This window comes from Manacus vitellinus, unplaced genomic scaffold (assembly GCF_001715985.3).
Source record: "Manacus vitellinus isolate BGI_N305 unplaced genomic scaffold, ASM171598v3 scaffold_1_pilon, whole genome shotgun sequence".
In the NCBI taxonomy this organism is placed as follows: Eukaryota; Metazoa; Chordata; class Aves; order Passeriformes; family Pipridae; genus Manacus; species Manacus vitellinus.
Window position 1 is genome coordinate 6,965,494 of NW_021939396.1, and position 12,718 is coordinate 6,978,211.

General features: G+C 43.5%; 1 protein-coding gene across 1 annotated transcript in view; it reads right to left on the reverse strand.

Moving 5' to 3' along the window:
- CCN4 (cellular communication network factor 4) overlaps positions 1-12,718 on the reverse strand; it is a 34,790-nt gene that overhangs the window by 21,382 nt on the left and 690 nt on the right. The gene's annotated exons all lie outside the window — the stretch shown is intronic.

A 12,718-nucleotide genomic window follows, 5' to 3' on the forward strand; every position in this document is an offset into this window, starting at 1 on the left:
ATCTACCAAGGAGATTAACAGTAGAGATTTAACACACACACAAAAAGAAAGACCTCAACTGTGCAAACTCTTCAGCAACAAAGCACAGAGAGGGGAGAGAACAGGTTCCAGTGAACTGGCACAGCACTTATCAGCAATAACACCCACCTTCCAGGCCACTGCAGAGACATAAAACCTATTCAAGGTTCAAGGAAGTCTCACATGATGGGAATTTGTTGGCATGGGGCTGACTGACAGGCCCTTAGGTCAAGCTGAGCCAGAAGCAGCCAAATTTCTGTGGCCTTTGTGACTATCCATCTCCTTGCATACACCCCAACATTTCTCCTGGTCTCCAGGTCACTTTTCCTTATTTCCTCTACTCTTCTTGATTGAATAGCCTTAAGAAGTTATAATTTCCCATTTCTTCATTTCCTCAGCCCAGGTCCCAGCCTCAGAGTGTCCAAATCTTATTAGTTTCAATCTGAATTCAGACACAAAGTAGAGAAAAATAAAGAGGTGTTAGAACACTGGTGTGGACCTGTATCTGACCCCACACAAAGCTCACATTAGCTTTCCAAGAAAACAGTTGAATTCAGCATTTTAATTGTAATACAGAAGGACTTTTCTTCCTCCCCCACCTCTGTTTCTGTTTTCAGTTCACCAGAACTATAAAAATGGCAGGAAATGCATTTGCCTTTATCAGAAGGTGAGCAAAAAACTGTGAATTTTGTTACTCACATGTCATTTGGGGTATCCTTTCTACTCAGGCTCTTTTATTAGGAAAAACAAAACACAGATACACACGCAAGAAAGCTTTTTACGAAGAGACTGATACAAAATGAGAAGGAACAACATTTTAGTTTTCCAAATACACTCGTCTTGTAAGACAACAACTAGTAATTTCAAGTCTGCTACAAACTACACTGAGGTTGAGGAGAATTTAAGGCTGGCTCTTGAGGACCAGGGTCTCATACCCCATGTTCACAGAACGCACAACCATGAACTCCCCAAATCAGGAGGGAAAACAGATACTGCTTGCTTCTTAGTGGCTTTTCAGTGGCTTGTCAGAGAGGATCCGTGGGGTCTGCATTTACTCTGCTATATTTTTCCTTATTCTTAATCTTTAAGAGGGATTTAGATCTATATCCTGTTTCTTTGGGGTTTTATTTCAGGTGATTACCCAATTCAGGGTAAATGTTGATCTGTCATTTCATGCCATAGCATCAAATAATCCACATGGATTGGTAAATTTAAAAAAAAAAAAAAAGAGTGAAAACAGTAGAGAATGTGAATCACTTAACTTTAGAAGCATTAAAAGAAAATATTATGATCACAAAATATTAAGAGATTTAAGAATACCAGAAAGCATTGAGGGTTTCAACAGGCAGAGGCTGAAAATGCAGGGCAACTGCTAGAAGGCAGCAGGTACATTCATAATATTAAGATCATTTGGAATGACTACTACTCAAATACCTCAGACATTCATGAGAAGGGAACAAAGGAATGGTTTCATTCCAAAATAGTGATTCTTCAGCACTGAACCAAGGAAGTTCCCATCAACAGATGCTCTGAGATCTTCTCTGCAGCTCAAATTTATGAGACATTTCTTTTTAATAACTTGGCTACATGATAGCATTCTTTAAAGAAAACCTTTAATTCAGATTCAAAATTTTCACCTTGATGTTCTCTCACATTTGTAAAGTTTCCTTACTATGTCATGGGCCATTTCTCTACATCTGGTCTGAATTGGTCTGGATTTCCATGGAGCTCACATTCAAATTTCTACAGACCTGGCACGGTAAAGTTCCTTCTTTTGGTCGCTATCTCATGGCTAGGAAAAGAATTCTTTCCCTTTCTGAAAATTGGCAGTACTTGGTTGAGAATATTTAGCTTGGAAGACTTGAATAAAGTTGGTTAAGCCCTCATGCAAGTTCAGAGGGCCATTACATTGTGGCACAGCTCTACAGCAGGCTTTTGCCCATCTCCTACCCTGGAGCCCCATGTCAAAGTAAGGCTACCTGATGCTGTGGGTGCCCAGGCACTGAGGTCACTAATCTAGATTTAACTGCCATGGCAGCCCTACAATGCAGCCCTGGGAAGCAGCATGTCCTTGATACTGACAGGACAACACCCTGGGGTTCCCTCAGCCACGTTTTGGCTGCCCACAGGAGTAGCTGAGCAGAGTATCAGGATGAGGGGCCTGCAGGGTCACAGGGAGAGACAGACAAAGGGAGCTTGGAGAGATCACCATAACCCATGTAAGTCTCCCACGTGGCAGGTGGGCTGATCCAAACAACTTTTCTAAAGGGTATTTGGGTTTTTTAGCAAGAACTGCTACAGAGGAGAAGTCAGCAGAGTGATGGCTACAGCCTGCATCTTGTCCCGCGTGTTGTGAAAGAGGAGGAAGGGGTGGTGATGAGTCCCTGAACGGGGGGAACAGGCTGTTCCCAAAGACCTGGCCCAGAAACAGCAAAATGAGCAAATTTGTGTAGTAGGAATGAGGGGGCTCAAAAGAGGAGCCAGCTCTTGAGCCAGCTTGGGCTTTGCACTACAAACGTTATTCCAGACACGCTTGAATCTCAGATCCTGTTTTAATACACAACAGAAAGCCCCAAAAAGCAGCTGTTCCTTCCCCACCACCCCCAACAGAAGCTGACATAATGCAAATGGGGAAGAAAGAAAAAAGAGAGAGGTCTGTAGATTAGCCCTTGGCTTTTACAAGATGTTGGGGACTAAACCATTGCTTTTCAATTAAATACAGTGGAAACTACAAGTGAAGAAAAAAGAACACTTCCTGGCACAAATTCATTAAGAAAAAAAAGGAAAGGAGCGAAGCTATTACTGTAGAAAAATGAAGTGTTGGGCTGGAGAATTAATCTCCCTGCTCCTCAAGTCAGTGGAAAGAGAACTGAAATTCAGTGCTTTGGTAAAATAAGATGCCAGAGAGTGAACCTAAAAAACTGGTGCAAGCAGTAAATGTGAGGGCTGGTATATTCAGAGGTATCAGATCTCCAAATGGGAATGCACACATGTCACTTGCAAAGCAGGTAGAACATGTCACATTCTGTGTCTAGGATGAACTCATGGTGGAAAGGAGCACCTTTCACGAGGATGAAATTATTAAATGATCCTGGTTTAATCTGGGGCCCAAGAGATAAAATGACTGTCCCAAAGGCAGACAGGATGTCTGTGGCAGAGCCAGAAATAGCTGTAAGATTTCTTGTTCCTACACTGTAACCATACCATGATCCCTCCTCCCACACACAGCTAATAAACTAAGTCACTGAGTTCTTACTGGATGCAAAAAAGCAATTACTCCACTGAGCTGAGTCTCAGATGCTGTCAGTTCAGCTTAGTGTTTGACTTTCAACCCTCTCTCGCATCTGATGCCTGCAAAAGAACAGGACTTGTTCACCTCTCCAACAACTTCAAATCCAACACACCAGTGGTGATCAGCAGTTTCCGCTTGATAGATCCATGCAAAGTGATGAAGTGGGTGCTTCACTCTTGCTTACAGGCAGCTATGATACCTGCTGGGGCCCAGGTCTAAACTGACCAGGTGACAAAAATCCAAAATTCCCCTTTTGTGATGTGGAGACCTGCTGATACTATGAACAGCATAATGTAAACTAAATCAAACTAAACCAGAACAAAGCAAACCAAAAAAACCCCCCAGCCTTCCTCGGGCCAGAGTATTGCTTTCACATCCAAAAAACCGCGAACCTGGAGAGTGGTAACATATCAGCCCTTAAACAGTTAATGCTTCTGGTTTTGTACATAGAGGAGGACACCAGCTGTGTGTTTTGTCTCCCGGAGGATAAAGATGAATTGCTAATTGTCTGGTTACTGACATTTGAGTCTCCCAAATCCCCGACACGTGAGGGCAGTGTTGGTGTAGAAATGGCTGTGGTGCTCTGCAGCAGCCCTGCACAGCACCCTGCTTCTTCCGAACATCCCCCGGGCCAAAGCGGCTCCACAGACAGCACTCGTGCCAGAAAAACCACATTTGAGAAGCGTATGGGGAGGGGGAGGGAGGTGTTAAGCCAAAATATTTATATCTGCCCAGCTCCCACTGCAGAGGCAGTTTTTATGTTTCCCCAGTAGGTTATAGGGTGCACAATAAAAACAAGATCAACCCTTTTATAGTCATATAGTCACGTGGAAATGAAACAAATTCAATTCTTTAATCATTGCTCTATAAAAATGTTACAATTATAAAGGATGCAGAGGATTTAAAGGAATCTCTATTTTGCTGCCATAATATCCACTTACTCCTCTAATCAAATACTACAGCCTCCTCTGGAAATCATTTTAAACTAGCTGGGACAGGGAGAAACAGCTAAAAATGTGACATAAACATCTCATCAAGTGCAAGCAGACTGTTTGTATGATATATATGGAAAAACTGACACAAACCAAAAAAATACAAGGGGGGTGAGTGGGTACATGCATATATGTATTATATGTATATATGTAAATCATACAGAATTAAGTGTATCATCTAAAAAAAGCAGAAGCATCATATTTGAGTCTGAAAATAGGCATGTAATGCATTGTTCCACCACAAATTCAGGAGCCTACCCACCCTGGGTAGCTTTGTTGGATAAGGAATTCACCAACCTAAATGTGCATGATCACACCAACTCTTTGGCCAACCCCAAAACACTGAGGAAAATTAGTACAGGTTTTGATGCAAAATCTGGAAATATAAGTCAAGCAGCCTCCAGAACTCCATTACATATGACCCCTTTGCCAGCCTCATGGAGTACTGTGTCTCATAGAAATGTTCACATAAATGTAATTTTAAAAATTACACTTGTACACTTGTCACTCAAGTAAAATGTGAAAAATAATAGTGAATGGTCTCCATAAATGAACTACAGTGTTAAATAGCAGGGATGTCATTGAATATTTAACTATTAAGGTCAAATGTGGAAGAAAAACTCACAGAAATGAGCCAACTGAATTTTCCTTTATTCTCTTACATCAATGTACATCAGCCCACACACAGATGCCGGGGTATGATCCAGTCTTGTAAGACCAAGATCCAGCAGGAAATACTGCCTTCAGTACTTAAAAATCACCTGCTGAATGCCCGAATTAGTTAATGGAACCTGGATGTTTTCCTAATTATTGTTTTCCACCCTTTTTTCCCCCCCTCATAAAAATGTAGCCAAAGAGTTTTATAGTGTAATCCACTTGCAGATTCTTAGCACTGGCTGCAGCTTTTGTGGTTTGGTCCTTCCTTGCTAAACAGCTAAAATGACCCAGCTGTTACTCTAAACCCATGGAATTGGTAGCCTGGGGGCAGCCAAATACATGTGCCAGCCATTTGGAGGAGAACTTAATTCTCCCCATATGGATTTTGATGTCTTTGCCTGTTTATCAGACCAGATACAGAGAGTTCTTTTTGTCACAGACGGTATAAGTTGGTGATCATAAATGTGAGCAAATAACCTGCTTGATCATCACATATATCCAGGAATATATTGATGGATTCCACAAACCAGAAAGAAGGATTTGCAAGTCCAAAAAATGCAGATACAGAGTAACCTTGTGCACCCACGACTAGGAGAATCCCAAGGACACCATGTATCAGGCACGGCAGTGACAATGATGCAGGTGATAAGAGCATGGTCAGGAGAAGCTATAGGATAGTCATGGCACTTTCTGGGGAATTGCCAGCCTCTCTGCAGAGCCCTGGTATATTACTGTCTGCTCAGTCGTTAGTGTTGCCCCCAAAACTGTGTTTCAGCAAAGACATGCTTCATTTTTTTTCTCTGTATTCTTCCTTTCACAGGCCAAACATATGTACGTGGAGATGTAGAAATTTCATCAAGAGAAAGAAATAACCCTCCACTCCTCCTGCTGTCACTTGTTACTCAAAAAGTTTCAGTAAGAAACCACAAAACAGGAAAGCAGGATGGTAGTCTGGAAAACTTGTAGAGCGTGGAAGGAACCAAAACTTTTAAGCCACTCAGAAAATGTGAGTTACATTCACAAATTCTAGAAAGGGAAAAGTGCAACTGTTCACATGCAGCTAAAAACATTGTTACCTTTTAATAAAAATAATTAAAAAAATGTTTAATAATAATCACGTCTGAGTCATTCAGAGCAATTTTGATCAAAGTTTTGTTCCTGGTGGCAGGTAGCAAATTTTGTTTCAAGTATCATACAGGATTACAAAGTTGCTTACTACTACTGACTTTACTGTGTTCTTTTCCTTATATACAGATACTGCAAGGGCACAAGGGGTAATGGGTTTAAACTGAAGGTCGATTTGTATTAGACATAAGAAAAAAGATTTTTATGAGGACTGTGTAACACTGGACCAAGTTGCCCAGAGAGTGGTAGATGTCCCATCCCTGGAAACGCTGAAGGTCAGGTTGGATGGGGCTCTGAGCAACCTGGCTGTGTCGAAGATGTCCCTGCTCACTGCATGGGGGCTGGACTGTATGACCTCTAAAAGTCCCTTCCAACCCAAACCATTCTATAATTCTATGACTACATATGATATTTCCATGTTTCTAAATCTAATGTAACTACTAACTCAGTCAAGCTACACAGTTGCAAGCTAGAGATGTAACAATAAAACCAATCCATTTTATCTACCTGGAAGCCTTTCACTGGAGATTATATCAATATGTTTGGAAGGGAAAGGGCAGGTTTACCTTAAGCTGAGTAGAAGGAGTCTGTTTCAGCTCCAAATAGGAAAAGGTATAAAATCAGACAAAGTATTACAGGTATTGTGAGCTCTGTTGGTCTAAGTGTCACTGAAATTCTGGACCAAGTTATCTTGCTATGCCCTCCCATTGCCAAGCATGAGACACTTTTTCTAGGAACTCCAATGAATTTGCAAGGCAAGATCTTAGGAGAAGGTCCTTTTGCAGGGCTGGAATTGCTCCATGACAGCAAAGACCTAACTCTGCAGATGTTCAGCAGCATGATGATCCAGGTGACTCATAGCCCTCCATGGATGAGCCCGCAATTATTTCTGCAAATACCTCTCAAGTTTCCCTTTGGGCTCATTGCAAGCCATTCTGGAGTTCATGAAACTTGGTCTTCCAACTTGCTCATCTCTCGTTTTGTTTATAGGTTAAGTGGAATGACAGACCCAGACTAATAAAACAGAATGTGGGAGCTATTGAGAAAAAGAGGAACAGAGATGACCACACAGTCCTGGAATGTGTTACCAACTCAAGTATTAGAAATTCATTACTCAAATTGTGCTGCAAAGCTCAGCTTAAGTGTTATCTTCTTCCACAGCTGTTCCTGCCTAAAGGCTCTCCTTTCCTTCCCCATCCACAAGAAGAATTACTTGTAGACAAGAGCCAGCAGTTGGAACCCACAGATGTAAAAATGCCTTTTTTCTCTTCTACTTTCCCACACTCAGCCTAGATGCAAGGATGACAAGTCAATGCCCAGCAGCAGTCTATGAGAAGACACAAGGGATTAGAAGGACTCCAGAATTTTTACCCAGGATGCCAGAACACACATTAGGTGTCAGTATGGATGCACTAAATAACAGAGACACCAGCAGAGGTACATCTCAAAGTTGAGAGAGCACCAGGATGCAGGAGAACCGGTGATCCTCACCCACAGCTAGGAAACTCAGAGCAACACTGGCAAATAACTGCACAGAGTTGCTAAAGCAGCAGAGTCAGAGCCCCTTGGACCTGCAAGACATTTGTAAAAATCAAGCCAACCTACAGCAATGGGAGACTGCACACAACTCAGCTCAGGATGCAGCAAACCCTGGGTGGGACAACACATGTAGAGGGAATGATGGGGAAATTGGGTGCTGCAAGCACAATTAAAGAAATTGGGTCCAAATTCTGATGTCAGACATCAGAACACAGAAAGAAAACAAATGGGTAGACTTCCTTTGAGCCTCTCACTGCCAAGCCAACATCTGCCAGTCAGTGTTTCTACTCAATAGAAAGAGAAAATTGTGCTTTTAACATAAGAATGTTATGTTAAGAATGAGGGTGCTTGACCTATGCTGTAAAAAGGCAAAGGGGGAAGCAGGAAGAACAACTTAATCCAGGGTGACTACCTGAACCTCCTGGTGACAGATATGAAAGACTGAGAACACCTTATCCTGTTTTCTGGCCCATAAAATGAGACACTGTCAGGTTCAATACACAAATATATCTCCAGCTGAAGCTGTGGGTGTCTGGCTTTCGCCAGGCAACAACTGCCAAGGTTCACATACATGGTATTGTTTCTTGGGTTTATAAACAGCTTCATTTCCACCCATGCATGAGAGCCAGGGCTGTCCAGACAGGAATGCTCAAGACCCCTCTGGGACACTGAGACCATCCAAAAAGAGCAGTTCTCAGTAAGCTGAGCACTGGTAAAATGCTAAAGCAACTCTTAACATCCCAATATGGGAGCCCAGAGCTTCTGAAAAGAGAAGTCAAATGTTCTATGCAAGTGTGGAGGACTTCTGAAATTTTCGAATGTTGCCTTTTCATAGTACCCAGAAAAGGCAGGAGAAACTAAACATGCACAAGTCTTTCAAAGGACAGACATCCAGTGTCATCATATAAATTTTACGCTTTTGCTAAAATCCACAGCTGTCACTTGTAAACAATGTCTTTTCCCGGAGAAGCCTCACCTGCAGGCAGGTGCAGTGTGGAAGGGAGGAAGGACAGACACAAGGGACACAAACAGGCAGTGGCACAACTGCAAGGAGGGTGAGGAAGCCAATCCCTGTCCCCAGCTCTGTTGTGGTTGATGTTGGCAAAGAGATTGTTGAACACTGGCAGCTGATGTCTACCAAAGCAAATTCAGATACCAGTAGGAAAAGTTGTGAAAAAAATGCACAAACTCCTGCTTCTCTCAGCAAAAACTTCACAGGTTCGTGTTTGTGTACTTAGGAGGCACCTTCATGAGAAATAGACTTGGGTTTGGGCCTCTGATCCACATGAACACATTCAGTGCTACCTTCAGGGTGTTGCCTTAGCAATGATTTCATTCTTTGAGTGGATGTGTGAGGGAGGACTGCCAAACAAAAGATCAGCTTTGGGAAGGCCCCACATACGATGCAGCCATACCCACGGGAACTCTGTCTTCCAGCTCCAAGCCTCAGGATGCTCATTTTCATGGCTGGATCTTCAGCTTCTATAACCAGAGCAATTTCAATTGACACCTACAATTTATGTAAGCATAGGATAAGAGCCCTTCTATAGAGAAGTGTATCCAGACTATCTCTGGTAACCAGATGCTGTCAAGCAATAGGGAATGGTGAGAAGGTTAAAGGAACAAAACATAGAAACTTTGAACCTGTGCTGCCTGAGATTATCTGTGCATCATTAGCCATGATGAAAATCTGTAGCCTTCTGATAAGAAGCACTCAACAGGTAAACCTTAGCTCTCCTCCACTGGAGAGCCACAAGATTTTTCCAGGCAAGAGGGTGTCACTTTTTTTTCTTTTTTTTTTTTCTTTTTTTTTTTGGTTGTTTGTTTGGGGTTTTGTTTTGGTTTTTTTTCTTCCTTTTTTTTGTTTTTGTTGTTGTTGTTTATGTTTGGTCAGAATGTGGTTTTGCCTGGAAGAGCCCAATGAAATGTAATCATTTTTTCCTACTACCAAATCCAAGTATTTTACAAATTAAATCCTTGGTTTTATATCTGTAAACATAAACCTCACAAAAAGAAGGAAAACCCACACATTATGGTTTTTAAACCACTTTCCACACAACCTGAGCTTGGGTCAATATCAGTAACTATCTAGTGAACTACATGCCCACAAAGGAGATGATGCCTACATAAAACCATCTTTGAACATCTCTCTCCTCCCTCCCACTCACCGAAGCCAGAAGCCTGGTGTCTGTGCACCATGACTGCCATCACATATAGCAGTCAATACCTGCCTACTAGTTAACATGATGAAGAGCAACACCATTCTTCACTATTTGAGGAAAAGTCTACAGATTTCCATTCACCCTGTTATCATTTATTTTACATTTTTATATCCACACACCACCCGTTTCTCCACTTCAAATATTTTAGAAACCTCCAATGCTGTTCTTTCTATCTAATGTCCTTTACTAATTTTCTACTAAGTGCAGAATTGTTTTTCTAATCATCATCCTGGTTTGGAACATTTTGTCCCATCTGAACAAGTGGTCTCACTTCTTCTGAGTCATCAGGACTTGGGGCTGAAGATTCTGGCTCTGATTCCTCACTGTATAACACTGAAAGGGGTCAACACATCCAACCTTAAAGTCCTTGCTGCAAAAATGACTCAGGGCTCTGAGGAATCTCAGCTTAGTTGACAGGACTTGAGCTCCCATGGTCTCTGCCCTTGTATCTATGAAAAAAAATATTTTAAGAAAAGTTTGAAAACTTATGTCTGAAATTCCAGCTATGCTCTGTTATTTTTTCTTTTACAAGCCCATCACCTGTGCAGTTTCGATCTAAAAAAAACCCCAAACCTTGTTGGTAAAACTATTTAAGAACTCGGTAACTGCTTGTAGCTTCATACAGTATTGGGGGACGCTTAATCTGACAGCTGCCTTCTGAAATGCCTTTTCAGAAGGCATTCTGAAGGTCTGCCTGACCTTCCCATATTGACTCCTGTGCCTTTCTTTCTGGAACGAGAATATATATATCCTAGATAGTCAACTCTCCTCTTTCCCAGTGGAGCATGTTTTTTTGTCCATAGTTCTTCATACACATAAAGAGTGACAAGTCCCCAGGGAGACCACAAGGCTTTGCACAATATGCACAGTCACCTGATGCTACCACTCCATGGATGTCTCTGGAGCATTGGAAAGATCTTTATTACTGTTATGAGTATGCCAGCAAAGACGAACACTAAGGACAGTGAGGTGGGGTAGTGTTAGAGCTTTCCCAGTACCCCTCTGTTAAAATATCTCAATATTACTTGTTCCTTTGGACATCCCCCTTAATCAGATCAAACTAAGCCTGCTCTTCTCCCAAAAGTCCTTTAAGTATTACATAGGCAAATACTACCTCCCAGTTGTTCTGTCCCCAGCCCCTCTCACCAATTCATGCCATACACTTTGTCATCTCTGTTTCCCCATTCCCTTATGAGTGATGGACAGAAATCTCCCTTTCATCAGCCTATAAACCCTCCACCACACCCCAGTTCAGGTGTGGAGAAGACCTAAAGGAAACCAGTTCATTACTGGGGAAAAGTTGTCCCTGCTCAGGAGTTTTTAAGTACAACACCCTGTGGATGTGTCTGGGAGGTGACAGTGTCCCTGAATGCTCCAGGGAGGCACAGCTTCACCTGTTCAATTCGATGGAGAGCTGGAACTGGAACTGCTGAGACCCAGGACTCTTTTTAGGCTACTGTTGGTAGTATTTTGAACTCTTTAGATACTCTTTAGACCAGACACGCAGCTAGGGATATCAGGACTGCACTCCCTTCCTCACCCCCCCAGCAGGCACATGTGCCTGCATGCACTCACACACATATTTTCGTGCTGCAGCAGCTTTTTTTACAAACATCTCTGATACCAAGGGAACCCAGGACAACCACCGTACAATATACAAGGCTCACACAGATATCCTCTAGTAACAGTGTTTGGGGAGTTTGTGGACGACTCCCTCTGTGATTTTTTTACTTGCTGGACAAAAATCAACTGTGGTAAGAGCCAGCTTCCCTCAGAAAGCCCAAGAGGAGCAGTTTGCTGTTAGTTTTGTGTTGTGGTTGTTTTCTAGAAGAGACCCTGTTATCAGTCCATCTCAACGTCCACACAGGATTTATCTCTGTTCCATCTGCTCTCGCACAGGTGTGCCTGGTGTGCCACATCACCCGTGCTACTTTCCTGTCTTAAAGCGTTGCTTTATCTCTCAACACAGAAGCCAACCCCTGGTGCCGGCAGCCCTGCTAAGCAAAATCCCCTGAGCAGAGTAGTTGATATCATCCCACTCAGAGCAGGGGGATGCTCAGACACAGCTTACACGTGTCTGTCTGGTTCAGGGAATTCCCCAGCCTCAAGCTGGGCAGCCCGAAGGGGTCCCTAGGAACCCCTCGCTCTCGGGACTCCCACGGATCCCTTGGCCCAGGGCTGCCTCCGGGAACGCGGGACAGGGGACCGCTCCCCTGCCGGGGATGGGCGCTGCCCGCTCCCGTCGGAGCCTCATCCCCTTCCCACGGCAGCTCTCAGTCCAAGAAACTGAGATTCTCTCTCTCCCGAGAATTCCATCGAATCTGAGAGCACGCACCGGGAAAGCAAAGCAAAATGCCTGCACCTTTGGAAAATGAGCGGCTTCCCCTGACAGGTTTTTCCAAAGAGGATGGGGAAGGAAAGTGGCTGCTGCTGCGTGGAGAGGGCAGCTCCGATAGATCGGGAGGGGGAACAAACCCTTCTGCCTCTCCGGCTCCGGGGTAGACGCAGCAGCTCCTCGCCTGCGGGAGTGGCCGCAGCACCTCCCGGCCCCGCTCCTGTCCCCGCCCCGTCCCGGTACCGGCACCGGCACCGGCGCTGCCTCGGCCCTGGCCCATCCCGGGCATCGCCGCCAGTCGGGAACCTGCCCTTTCCCCTCCAGCCCGGTCCCCTCACCAGCCTCAGCCTGGCTCTTCAGGCAGCAACGGGGGATCTCTTCCTTCTTTTGCTCCACGACACAACTAGTAGCAATAAACAAACAAACAAACAAACAAACAAAAAACCAAACAAACAAAACCAACCAACGAACCAACTAAACAAACAAATAAAAAAAGAAAAAACACAACCTACAGTTTTCTGTGCAGATCCACCTGGAT